Source organism: Carica papaya, chromosome 5, assembly GCF_054855325.1.
Source record: "Carica papaya isolate Zhongbai chromosome 5, ASM5485532v1, whole genome shotgun sequence".
NCBI lineage: Eukaryota > Viridiplantae > Streptophyta > Magnoliopsida > Brassicales > Caricaceae > Carica > Carica papaya.
Genome location: NC_142313.1, coordinates 17,709,131 through 17,723,943, shown reverse-complemented (window position 1 = coordinate 17,723,943; position 14,813 = coordinate 17,709,131). Strand labels below are relative to the sequence as shown.

The window sequence follows — 14,813 nt, the reverse complement described above, 5'->3', positions numbered from 1 at the left end:
GTGTCGTTCATGTGACCCCTTTGACACATGTGCAGACCATCACATGTGCGAGAGAACCCACCACACATGCAAGAACCTCACCCATGTGAGGAAGCATGCGAGGCATGCAGCCAAGCCAACCCGCACGCCAAGCACGCATCAGCATGTGCACGACAGCATGCATGTATGCAGGCAACTAGTCGTATGTCCCACAACCCACACACGCATGACCCACGCTAAGGAAACCAGCCTGCGTGGCCCAACCGACCTGACCGCAGCCTAACCCACAAGGCCTACGGTGCAAGCCGCACACAACCCGGCCCATCCATGCATTTATTCTTCTTAGTCCTTTTTGGACTCCAAAATTGCTATTTTTCCTAATTTTAACAGATATCCAAGTTTCTAAATTTTTCCATGTGCAAAATATGCTAATAATGAAGGTGGAATTCTACTCAAGGTTGGAGAGAAGATGTCCTTGAAGAATTAGAAACAGGAGTCCATTATTTAATATTATTTTATTAGTATTTTAATGTAAGCCTTATCCATATGATTAATTAATTATTATTTTAGGATTTGGATAAGGATAGGTATTCATTTTATGTATTTAAATTCAACTTAAGATATGATTTAATTATTTAATTAATTAAGTATTTATTTTTTAATTAGAATAAATCTTAGAATTTGGATAGGATTTCTAAATCCTAATCTATATAGAAGTAGTAATTAAGAGCCTTTATAAAGGCCTTAGCTCAAATATTGTAAACACAATCTTTTGAGAATTAATAAAATCAAGCTTTGAGCTTTTGTTAGCATTGTGCTAATTTTTCTCTTCAAGTTCTTCCAAGCTAGGTGAGGTTGCCGAAGTTTTGATTGAGCTAAGGAGTTGGGATTGACTTACTGGATAAGTCTATGGTGTCTTTCTTTTTCTCGTTTTTGTTTCTCTAGTTTTTGTCTTTACATTCCTAATTTTAAGGGTTATGAATTCTATTAAAGGGAGGGATTTAAATTAGGCAGTTTGAGTTTTGATATTGCATTCAATTGGAGTAAGGTTTCAGGAGTCAAAATGATCCTCCCCATACACTCCCATGTAAGAAAGTCATGGAAATATCTATCCAGAGTGTCATAGGTACAGGCAAAGGTGTGTAAAAATCATGAGGTAAAACCCTAGAGTTAGCTTGCTTATATGCAATACATTGATTGCATATTCGTTCGACATCTTTTTTTATGTTAGGCCAATATAAATGTTTATGTAGAATATTTGAAGTCTTTATTAACCCAAAATAACCCATGAGTACCCCTATGTGCTTCGTGTACCAGCAATTCCCTTATTCAACAATTAGGTACACACAACTTACCATCCTTAAGAAGGAAACCATTGTACCTATAGGACTTTGGAATACATACACGTATGATAAACAATAGAAAAATCTTTATAATTCGCGTACATATCTTTAATATATTCAAAACCCAATAACTTAGAATTTAGTGTGGTAATTGAGCATTCTTTCTGGACAATACATCAGCAATCATATCATCCTTATCCTATTTATAATTGATGACATAAGGAAAGTACTCAATGAACTCCACCCACTTACTTGGGTGACGGTTGAGTTCACCTTGGAGGTTTAAATGCTAAGGACTCGTAATCAATGTGAATTACAAATTCCTTCAGCAATAGGCAATATTGCCATACCTCTAGTGATCTTACCAAGGCATACAACTCCTTGTTGTACATTGAGTAATTCAGTGGTGCGCAGGTATGTTTCTTGCTGAAGTAAGCAATTGGACACATTTCCTGCATTAGAACTGCTCTTATACCTATACTTGAATCATCACATTCAAATTCAAAAGTTTTGTTAAAGTTAGGCAAAGCAAGAATAAGTGCAGAGCATAGTTTCTCTTTCAATAAAGTAGAAATAGACTCCTGTTTTTCAGTCCATGCAAACTTTACGTCTTTCTTGACCAATTCATTAAGTGGAGCTGCAATGGAACTAAAATCTTTAACAAACCTGCGATAAAAGCTTGTCAACCCATGAAAACTTCTTACCTCACTAGCTTTTGTTGGAGTAGGTCATTCTTTGATTACTTTCACTTTATCCTCATCTACCTCAATGTCTTGTGTACTTACTACAAAATCTAAGAATATTAACTCATCACTAGAAAAGGTGCACTTCTTGGCATTCGCATATAACTGCTCATTTTTAAGGATCTCAAAGATAGACCGAATATGCTAGACGTGTTCCTTCAATGATGTCCTATAAATTAGGACATCATCAAGGTATACTACAACAAATTTACCAAAGAACGATTGTAAGACATGGTTCATAATACTCATAAAGGTACTAGGGGCATTTGACAAACCAAAGGGCATTATTAACCATTAATATAGGCCATACTTCATTTTAAATGTGGTTTTCCATTCATCCCTGGGTTTTATCTTAATTTGATGGTTACTGCTCTAAATATCTATTTTAGTAAAGATGGTAGCACCACTAAGCTCATCCAATATATCATCCAACCTATGGATAAGGTATTTATCCTTTATTGTTATTTTATTAACAACTCTACAATCAACACATATTCTCTAGGAATCATTCTTTTTAGGAACTAGTAGTACAAGAATAGCACAAGGGTTCAAGCTTTATCTAACATGTTCCTCTTTTAATAACTCTTCCACTTGTCGTTGAAGTTTCTTTGTTTCCTTGGGATTACTTCGATAAGCGAGACAATTATGAACTGAGGCTCTAAGGACAAAATCAATCCAGTGCTAGATCCCTCAACTTGGTGGAAGACCATCCAGAATCTTCTTTGGAAAGACATCCTCGAATCCCTATAAAGGAGAGAAAATAAGCCTATGTAAAGAAGGGTAAGATAACTTTAGATAAGTCTCTTTGTACTAAAGTACAATTAAGCCTAGTTGTGCTAGCGTATAATTATACACTTTTTCTCATAAATTTCCCACCTCACCTCTCTCTCTCACTTTCTTTTAATGGGCCTCTTTTATTTTTCTTTTGTGTCTTTGTTTCACTTAGTGAGCTATTCTTCTTCTTTTTGGCCTCTTTTATCCTTAATGGGCTATTTATAATATTTTTTAGTTTCTTTTTCTTTTTAGCCCCTTTTCTTTCTTTTTATTTTTCTCTTTCTTTTTATGAATATATATCGAAAGCTCTCTTTACTTTTTATTTGATCCTCATGTACCTCTCTTGGTGATAGAAGTGTAAGAACATGATTCAAACCATCTTTTCACAATGAATAATGGTTGGTGCGTTTGTTATGTTGTACCTGTGTGACATTCCATATGCTAATTAAGGTATGTGGGTGTCAGATACAGAAACAGATTATGAGTACATGATAAAAATTATATGCAGCTGAGCAAATTAATACAAATCTCTTACAAAATATGAGTTGCAAATACACATATAACTGAGATTAGAAGTGGCTACAAAATATAAATGTCAAAATACAAAAAAAGCCACTTCTATCATTATGTTATTGGACTCATAAGAGTGCGAAAACAGTCATGTACTCAAAGTTTGCAAATTCACGGGATCTTCATAGACTTTAATGGATAGGTCAGCTGACAATTCCTCACTATCTTCCTCATTTGGGGGAACATGAAAAGAGTGAGTTTTATATGCTCAGTAAGGAAAACAGTATTTAGATAACATCGTAAGGTTTAAAAGGTGAATAATTATATCATAAACATTTACCATTAGGTCACGTCAAAGTCCTATCCTACCTTAACAAAATAATTTATTTATTAAGAAATATCCTATCATAGTCACAACAATAAAAAACAAATATCATACTTGATGATAGAGAAAATTAAATAAATCATGAATGCTCTAATTTTTGTATCATGCTTTGGAAAGTTATTCCGACTTCCTTCTCTCAAGGTAGATACAAATTTCTGACTACCCATAGGGGATGACCATATCAGATATAGATAATGGTAATTTGCTCAAGCATATTTTCTACTTGTCAAACTATGATACAATCTATGACAACGGTCGTACCAACTATAGTGATCCTATCAGATATTCTATAGTCACGATAATACTTAACCAAAGGCGATCCCTAACAGATATTTGCCAAAGGCGAATATCCCTAACAAATATTCTATAGTCATGATAGTACTTAGCCAAAGGCGAATATCCGTAACAGATATTCTATAATCACAATAGTACTTAGTCAAAGGTGATCCCTAACAGATATTTGCATTACCGCTCTCGTCAGAGGGTACGCCCTAATCCACAAGGAGCGGTTCTCTCATGTCTTTCTAGACCAGATAGGAGAGGAGGAAACATATACCCTCAGAGATAAAAGACACTTAATGCAATATGCATGTTAATATAGATACGTACATACTTCGAACCATTCAAGCTTTATTCCACTTTTCTTTTCTTCTCTTTTTGTTTGTATATTTATTTTCCAATTAACCTTACCGGTTTCATATTATTTTATTTACATGCAAATTATGAAGTATCTATAAATCACATAGCATGCTTGAAATAAAGAACAATTCACTTTATTAGAACTACTAAACATATAACATGCAAATCATGTAAAGTCACATAATCATTCATTTAAAATTTAGCCTACAAATACTCCTTAACACGTTTCAAAAAATACCGAATTCCTTACTGAAACTTCGATAGCTTTTTCTACACCGTTCTTCTTCTCCTCCTCTCCTTCTCTCTCTAGATCACTTTTTCTCTCTCTCTAAACTCTTGGAAGGTAGAAGAATGGAAGTGAAGAGAAAATAGGAGGAAGAGCCCCTATTTATAGAAAATGAGAGCTATCAAATTTGTGCCAAGTGGCAAAATCCAGTGAAGAGAGAGAATGTTGAAAATGAGAATGATGCTTGATTTGGCACGACACAAAAACAAAAAAGAATCTTCCTCCACTAGCAGCGCACACCCCAAACGGCGGCACGCTACCCAAGGTGGGTAGTGTCACACTACCCGAGCCGGCAGTGTGCCTCACTTGCCCGACGCGCTCTGCAGGCCTAGCCTGCAAGCATCAGCCTACCCTGTTGCGCGTTGGGCCTACAACGCGTAGGCCCAGGCATGCAAGCATATCCGCGGAGGTCTGCTGCGCAAACGGCGCGCACACAATGTGCAGCGTTAGCCTTGTCCGCACCTCGATGTGATGCGCGCGCAGGTCTGGTCTCATGCTTCATGCGAATGGGATGTGAGCACTGTGCGCACATCCTGCACCTGTTACACGTGCAGTGCCTGCACAGCTCTCCTGTGGGTGTTTTTTATGGGGATTTTCCCCCCCTTTTTCATTTTCTCCTAAAAATCGATTATTTTTTAAAAAGTAATAATAAATCAAAACAAAATTAGGTAAAATTAAATAAAATTAAAAATAAAATAAAATATTAAAATCGGTATAATTTACGAATTACGATATAAAATCGCAAAATAAAATTAAATAAATTTAATGTGGCCTTAAGGCCCGAATAAATAGGATTTTTCAAATACATTTTAGTATGACGGTGAGCGTGGTTTTACATTCCCCCACCTTAAAAAAATTTGGTCCCCAAATTTGTCTCAAACAAGTCCGAAAACTTTTCTCATCTCGCCTTCCAACTCCTACGTCGCCTCTTCCAAAGTATGGTGCTATCATTGCACCTTCACCATGAGAATCGTTTTATTGCGTAAGAATTTGTCGGTCAATCCTAGAATCTCCATGAGAAATTTTTTATAAGTCATATCGGCTTGTACCTGTCTCATCGTGAGAAAAACATCAAATAAACCTGCAAACTCTCAAGGTAGAGTAAAGAGGTATGCTACAAGTCCAATGCGCTCTACGATCCAAAAAGGCTCCACATAACAAGGGCTCAACTTTCCTCTTTTCCTGAACCTTAGAAAAGTTTCTAATCCTTTATTGCTTATATTCTATATGCTACTTCATGCTTCGTTACAAATATTAAGGGAAAGAAATGCGTGAAGAAGATTAGAAGAACGACTTAGTTCAACTAGATGACATCTTTTAGAGTCCAGTGAGCCATAAGAATCTATTCTGCTCTTTCTGATCGATGACAAAAATGGGGAGAGTTAAAAATTGTATCAAGATAAAGGTTTAAAAAAGATAAAGAAAGAGAGAAAAGAGAGATATTATTAATGAGCTTAAATGAATATATGCAATTTCGTTTCTTAATTACCTTCCTATCATGTCTAATTAGCAAGACATATTAAGTTTTCTTATGAAAAAAGGGCATTGTTGAAATATATATATTGACTTTGATAAATGACAAATACTTGATATATGTTAACATTATTTTAAAATCATAGTTAAGGTTGATAATGCAACTAAGAGATAAAATAACAAAATAGAGCTAAAAAGTGTACATAAGCTGAAGAACAAGAAGAAAAATACATGAAGATATGATTATTGGAGAATTCAAGAAAGAGTTTCAAGAAAAAAAATTGAAGAATTGGGTTTCTAAGTATCATCTTTTTTTTATTTACATGATTTTCAAACTACAACTTGAAGAATTTTTTTTAATCAAGAATTCAAGATTTTCAAAATCGTATTAGAGAGACTTTATAAAACAAACATTTTGAAAAACATGGTTAGATCATATAAAAAAACCCAAATCTCATTCGAGTTATATCAATCTCTCTTTAAGATTATGTATCGACCATTAAAAGAAGATAGAAGTTGCAGTTTTTGAGACTACATCTCTCTTACTGGTCTTTTCCAGCCTATAGGGCCAACAAAGGAAATGAAAAAAAAAATTAAAAAAAGAGAAAAGAAAATTATCGCAAGTTTTTGGCAGTTTTCATGTGTGTGTGTGTGTGTGTGTGTGTGTGCGCATGCGAATCGAGAGGGGTTTTTTGGCCATCAGAAAAGCAAAAGGCAGTTTTGTCTTTCCTTTCTCTCATGCACAAAACTCGAAGGTTGGAGAAAAACATAAGGTTCGCTTTGTCTTTCTTATACACACAGAAACCGAAGCAAGGGTGTTAACTTTGGATTTTTTTCTCACACTTATAGAAATTGAGACAAAAAAGGTTGATTAGGTTTTGTTATTTTTTCTTTGATATTTTGGATTAATTTTGAGGGGTTATTCTCTAAATTATTTGCGTTATCATTCAAGAAAGACTGAGTTTGGTTAGAGAGATATTTATATATTTTTCTCCATTATTGAATATCTAAAGTATGGATTACTTCAGAATGTTGTGTACTTTATTTCTATGATAGTGGATTTAACTCAAATTTTGGCCTATGGTTTTTTCCTCTACACTCGAAATTTGGGTTAAGAAAGGGATAGCCTTAGAGGCCCAAAAGTTGTCAAAAGAAAGGTCCAAACTGGATCTAATGGGACCCGGAGATCCAAGGCAAGACAAAAGAATGGGCTTAAGCCCATGAGAGAACCCATGGTCTTCACGAATTGCCAAGATGGAAGATTGACCTCTAACCTGAGAACAGATGAGTTCAAGACCTTTTCGATCACATCATTATTTGAGCCAAGAGAAGGTCCAAAAAAGGCCAATCAACCTTAAGGAGAATGGCAAACAGCATGTGTCGAGCATGTGACACTCCTTTGGCACATTTGCGAGCAACCACATTTGTGAGCAACCACATTTACGAGAAGGATCACCCGCACAGGCGGGAATGTTTCCTGCATGAGGTAAATATGCAGGGCATGCGAGCAGCAACATCCACACGCCACTCCGCACGCACACAAGTGCGCACAAAGCAGCCTGCGTACGCAACACCTATGCATGTGCCGACATGCACAGGTGTACATCTACGACGCCACGTGCGCACAAGAGAGATCCGCACGCCACCAGCGTGCGACCCTCATGTCCCCAACAAGCTACCTGAGTGGGTAGCCTTTTCCTAAGTCCTTTTGGACTAGTTTTCTTCTTTTCCCAAGTCTTGTAAAGTTTCCAAATTAAGGGAACTTCATCAACAATTATCCATGTGATTTAAATGCCAAAATTGGAGTAGAGATTCTACTCAAAATTGAAGTCCAAGGAAGATCTAGATTCTTCAAAAGTTGGAGGAAAAATATTATTTTAGTGTTTATTTTAATTATTTTAAGTATCTTAGGATAAGATCTCATTATTTTAATATTTTTGTATTTGTTTTCTAATTAACTTGTGTTAGAATTTGGATAAGAATTTAAAATCCTATTCTGAATAGAATTAAAAAATAAAAGTCTATGTAAAGTGATGGGTGTCAAATCCAACAAAAATAAATTCCTATTTTAACAATAAATTAAATTATAATGGCAGTGAATCGGGTTGAATCTACAGGGAATTAAAATATAATATTCTCTTATGATCAATAATTAAAATAAAATAAAAATAAAAATAGAGGGTTTCATTTTAAAAATTAGAAATAAACAATTAAATGATTAAGATAAAATAAAAAATATATCAACAAATTAAATAAAAATAAGTATGAATAAATTTCAATCAAAAAAATAATTTTAGTTTCGATTCATATGATCGATCATTAATGCAAAGATGATTCTTACCAATTTTCAATAAATCGGTTTTAGTTATTGGTGACACTTCTAATAACCAATTTTTCAAATTAACCAAGAAACGCTTGTTGATTAACTCTCGCTAATGAACAATATTGAAAATACTCCTAGAGTTCAATTCACTAGCATCATTAAGAACTAGAAATACCCAATTCTAACAACAAACTCAATTGCACTGTTCATTTAGACTACATTATATATTTTCTTAGTGTAAACACTAATTTACTATTAGTTATCAGAATAACATGAAGAATTGCAGATTCACGAATCTTGACTAACAATATACTATTATGCTAATTGCACAACGAGCCATGTTGTAACATATAACAAATAGTAATTTTCGTATGCATAGAAAATATATAAATACTAAAAATTAAAAAGAAAACAGATAAATCAATTAGATCTCACAGTCCTTGAATCAAACTTCAATTAGATCTTCAACTAGAAATTAGAATATCTAGTTGCTCATATTGAATGTTGAACACCAGCAACCATTCAAAGCTAGCAGAAGAAATTTACAAAAATATAAAAACTGAGAAAATAAAAATTTGCTTTTTCCTTGCTCTCTAATCCTCCCCTATTTAAAGAACAAAAAAGATAATGATTAACTCTTGTGAAGATAGAGTCCTCTGATTTCGATCTTATCATTCAGCTTTTAAAAATATCATTTTGACTCATGAGTCACGTCTCCAAATCAAGATAGGATTTAGAATTCAAAGGAATCTAGATAAAAAAACTAATATTTGTTGATGCCCCTAGGGTACAAGCCTTGCTCAAGGCTTAATCGCAGATTGATAAATATCTTTATGCAAAAATTAACTTAGCTATGTTATTTTTTTAGAATTAACTCCTATATTTACACCTCCATTAGAATTCAACTAAATTCTTTTAGATAGGCAATAAATGACCAAATTGTGCACTCAAACTAAGCAACAAAAATGATATCTATGCACATTATCAAATCCCCCACACTTATCTTGTGTTTGCCCCCGAGCACAACACAAAACAAATCACCAACTCCCGACTCTTTACTTTCAACCCATCTATTCCCAACCATTCTATCACAACTTGATCTATTACATCTGAATTTTCAAATTGGAAATACAACCATCAACTAGTAGTTCATAGGATAGACTTTCATAGAAACACACAAATGAATAATCACTTTGACTAATATCCAAACATAAATGAAAGAGTCTTGCAAATTTTAGCACAAATTTATTTTCATTGAGAAGAACAATTAATACATAGCAGAATAATCACCAAACTTGTCCAGATATAAAGATTTTATGCATTTGGTACATGCTAAAAAATAAAAATTTATTTAAAACTAGTTTGAGCACTTTTATTGCTTATCATGTTTAAGACAATAATCAAAAATAACAACTCATAGTTTGAAAAGATGAAAAACAAGCTACGATTCCTAAAAGACGGTTGTAATTGCAATTTAATTTTTGAAATATCAGATTTGAGTTGTTTAAAGAATAATTGAGATAGCTGTGAAAGTTAGAACTAAAAATCGTTGAATGTATAATTGTGGTGTGAAAAACAAAATGGGCAAAGTCAAAATGTTCATTAATAAGTATCATAAAAAGGGAAAATGCAGTAGAAATAATAAAGTAAAATACTAAGGGAACTGCCCAAAATATAGCATACCCCTCCTTCCCCATGCTTAAACCACACATTATCCCGATGTGTTATAAATGATGATTAAGTAAATAAAAAAAGTGAGGGAACATGTCAACTGCCTTGATTACGTGTCTTGGAGTGCTCTCAATACTGGTTTGCTAAGTACTTATATCCGGTCCAATTTTTCTACCATACGAAGGCCCAACGTCTCTAAGCTAGTTAGGCATTCATCCATCTTTTGAATTTACTATAATATTACTTCCAAAGGTAGGGTGGATTGTTGTGGGACAGAAATTGATGTAGATTTTGCATTGTCAATAGGTCGCCCGCCTTTTTTTCGTTTGTCAAATGCCCTCACGTTTCTAGGTACAATTGGTCCTGATGGGGAAAACCTGAATACCACCCTCATGATGCAAAAATCCCATGTCATCCAAACATCCTAAGTCCCATGCAGTTAATGTACAAGAAAAGTAACAATCATTATAATCAAGATCAATTAAGTCAACATAATAAGTGATGCAGGTGATGATGAAACCTAAGATTGACGGTCTTTTAAAAGAAATGACATTCAAAAATTGAGAAGCTAACTAAAATCCTAAGTTCACTTTTTTTTTTTTCTGAGTCATACACCACAGAAAATACAGTTCAGTTTTAGACGGGATGCTAGATGCATCTTTTCTATCTAAAAATGAGTAAGATAGGAACCTATGAATATATTTCAAACAAGGATTACGCAAATATAGGTCCTTAGCCTTGCTAAACGTGTCAGGTGGGTTATCATAAAAATTAGCATAGATAGCAATAGCATCATATTCATCACAAAAATCGCAACAAGGTGCATCACTCACGAATCCAAGTGCCTTGTTTAATTCAATGATTGAAAAACTAAATCTTTTTCCCATTAATCGAAATATAATCAAATTTGGTGTTTTCAACGTGAAATTAATGACTTTCTTAAACTAAAAAATGGCATAAAATTCCCCAACTAATTCCACGTAAATGGGGAAATCAATTTTAAAATGAGACTCCCAGCCATTATCACAAATCAATTCAAATACACCATATTTAATATTCAAAGATTCAAGAGTATGGTGATGAATTATTTTACCAGCCACGATGGGTAATGTACAAATTTCTCCATTTCTTTCTTTCTCTGAACTCATCAGGAAAGTGAGGCAGACGTGTAACTCGAATTTAGCAGGTGGGAGAATGTGCTTACCTTTTTTGACTCTTTCTCTCTTTTGTGCCCACCTGGTCTCCATGCTTTCGCTCATAGGTCTGTTCGTCTGGGGCTACTGTGAGTCCGGGTCTTCCCTTGCGCAACTCATCTCCGGGTTTTGCTCGCCTTGCGCTCGGGTTAGAGAGTCAGGCATATTAGTTACGGAGCTGCGGTGTTGGTCGGCCATCGTTGAGTCATCCGCATTGTAAGGTTGATTCAATTCTTTTGGTGCGGCCTATGGTGGTTCGACTTCTGCTGGAGGCAATTTGTTGATTTTCTTTAGCCCCATCTGTGAGTCATAGCCATCTGTTTTTAGATCAAGTGCACTTGGTGAAAGCTCTCTTCCCTCTTATTTGACTTGCTTTGCGATGGGTTGAAATAGAGGAGGCTTACTTTGCAGTGGGTTAGACGTGGGAGGAGGGAGGTGAGAAGCCGATTTGGGAGAAGAGGAAAGTGGGTGTCGGCACAAAAGGAAGAGAAAAGTAAAAGGAAATTTAATCCTTTGAGGTTCTAGGGCAAAATAAAAAATTTGGGTGTTTAGGGGCCGTGGCATAAGCCTTGGGTAAGGTTTGTGCAAAAGTCCCAAATTTAAACCCAAAAAATAAATTTGTACGTGCCCCTCCATTAAAGAGCTGCAAATTATCAGAAAAATTTCCAGTTGATAAAAAAATGAAGATGATAGAAAAACAAATAATAAAAAAATAAAAATAAAAATTCCAACTAATTTAAGAATCCTGAGAATAAAGTAAACAAAAAAATAACTAAATGGGTTGCCTCCCATTTAGGGCTCTTGTTTATCATCCTAGGCTAGACATGGTCAATTCCTTCAGGTGCCTTCTTTAGGACTTCTCAAGGTGATTTCTTCAACATATTGTGTAGGGAATCCATCATAAAAATGTTTCAATTGATGACCATTGACCTTGAAAATTTTATTGGTGTTTAGAATTTTTATTTCAACTGCACCATGAGGAAATATATTAGTAATGACAAAAGTACCTAACCATTTTGATCATAATTTTTTGAGAAATAACTTTAAACGAGAATCATAAAGTAGAACTTTCTGCCCTCTTAAAAATTGTTTCCTAAAAATCATTTGATCATGATAAGCTTTTGTCTTCTCTTTCTAAATTCTTGAATTCTCGTAGGCATCATTTCTAATTTCTTCCAATTCTTGCAGTTATAATCTCCAGTATTCTCCAGCTTCCTCTAACTTCATATTATAACTTTGGATTGCCCAGTAAGCCGTGTGTTCCAATTTAATAGGAAGATGACAAGATTTTCCAAAGATTAAGCGATAAGGCAACATACCTATGGGGGTTTTAAAGGTAGCCTTGTAAACCCATAATACGTCATCAAGTCATAGACTCTAATCTTTTCTATTAGAATTGACTATTTTTTCAAGAATTAGCTTCACTTCCTTGTTAGACACTTCAGCTTGCCTGTTAGTCTGTGGGTGATAAGCTATAAAAATCCAGTGAGTGATATGGTACTTCTTGAAAAGAGTTTCTACAACTCGATTCAAAAATGAGTTCCTTTGTCGCTTATTATTGCTTGGGGAATTCCAAACCTAATAAAAATATAAGATTTGACAAAATCTACAATGACTTTAACATTGTCAGCTCAGGTAGCCTTGGCTTCCACCCATTTTGAAACATAATCAACAACAAACAATATGTAAGAATTACCAAAAGATAAAGGAAATGGTCCACAAAATCTATGCCTTCACCATAAAAAATTTCACAAATTAAAATAGGTGTTAGTGGAGTGGCATTTGATCTCTGCATCCTAAATTTCCAATTCTTTAGAAATTTTGACGTGATTTACAATACATATATGAATCGTGAAATAAGGAAGGCCACATTCTAGCACCTTGCAGGTTTTCCACTTCAGACCGAAGTGTCCCCACAAGCATATGAATGACAAATTTTCAGAATGGAAGGAACTTCTATTTCTGAAACACAATGCCTAATTATCTAATCCACATAATGTTTCTGTAAGTAAGGATCGTCCCAAACATAATATCTAACATCTTTTTTAGTCTTATCTTTTTCAATTCTAAATTATTCATTTAAAAGTGCATTGGTAACTAAGTAATTAATAAGGTCAGCATACCATGGAGTCGATTGATGAATCGAAAATAGATACTCATCTAGGAAGTCATCTTTCAATGGCAGTGGTTCTTCATTCAGTGATAAACCACTAAAATGGTCAACAGAAATATTTTCCAGCACTTTTTTATCATGTATTTCCATATCAAACTTCTGTAGAATGAGTATCCATGGAATTATTCTTGGTTTTGCTTCTTTCTTCTTAAGTAGGTACTTCAAAGCTACATAGTCAGAATATATAATTTGTAATATCCCAGATATCTGGTAGGGTACAAGTGTGCCTAATAACAAAAACAGATACAAGTGCAATAGAAAAATATATATAGCGAAAAATTAAAAATCCCTTACAACCAAAATTTAGGATAAGTGTTTGTATAACCAAGACCAACAAGGGGTCATTGAATAGATATATGTACAAAAGTTAGTTAATTACAAAAATTATTGTTCATTAGAGTGCGAAAAAAATAAGCACTCATAAATACTCCAGGAACACAAGAATGGATCGAGGTAAGTCTCAAGGGCCAACATTGCGGGCGAGTCATCTCTACATCATTTGGGAGGTCCCAACAGGAAAAGAGTGAGTTCCATAAAACTTAGTAAGAGAAACAGTATTTAAACTATACTACTAAGATTTAAAGAGTTAATAGCCTTAAAGTGAACATTCTTACCCAATGAATGACATACCTTGGAGATCCGTTGCAGAGTGAGGTAGAGTTAAATATTTAGAACATTTATTCTTTAAGAAAATCGTTTAAATATATCAAACAGAGCAATAAACCATAGAGATACACAAAATCATGTTTTCAAATATAAACTAGTTATGCCAACAATGCAATTAACGAAGAAACACAACACACGAAAGAATCACATGTTTACATCTTTTATCATTTTTCGCATAAAGCCATTCCGACATATATCTACTGAGAGCAGAGAGGATTCGTAACTACCACTATGAATGACATCATTTCAATTCCATATTAGCAGATTACAATGTTCCAAGCCTCAGCACGTTGTAGTGTGCCATACCTCAGCATGTTACAGTGTGCCATGCCTCAACACATTACAGTATGCCACACCTCGGCACGTTATTGTATGTCATGCCATTATAAGGGTGGATCCTATGACAACGGTTGTACTTCACCACTATGGTCCCTACTTATAGCTCTGCGAATCCACTCTCTTTTGAAGAAACACTTGTCATTCACAAGGAGCGGTTCACCAACATTTTCATATTTAGAGACAGAAATATAAACATAAACCCCTTAAAGAACCTAACGAATTTTTAATCCTTTAGCTTTTCTTACTTCATATCAATCCTCAATTCACATATACCCAATCCATGTGTTCCTTTCACTTACCTCAGTACAGGGCCAAT

At 34.5% G+C, this 14,813-nt stretch overlaps 1 long non-coding RNA gene across 1 annotated transcript; it reads right to left on the bottom strand.

Moving 5' to 3' along the window:
- Positions 1–3,324: 3,324 nt before the first annotated feature.
- Positions 3,325–12,809, bottom strand: LOC110821641 (uncharacterized). The gene is made up of 2 exons (XR_015818952.1): positions 11,331–12,809; positions 3,325–3,574 (listed from the first exon to the last, which is right to left on the bottom strand). It is a non-coding gene; the product is annotated as an uncharacterized LOC110821641 (long non-coding RNA).
- Positions 12,810–14,813: the final 2,004 nt, after the last annotated feature.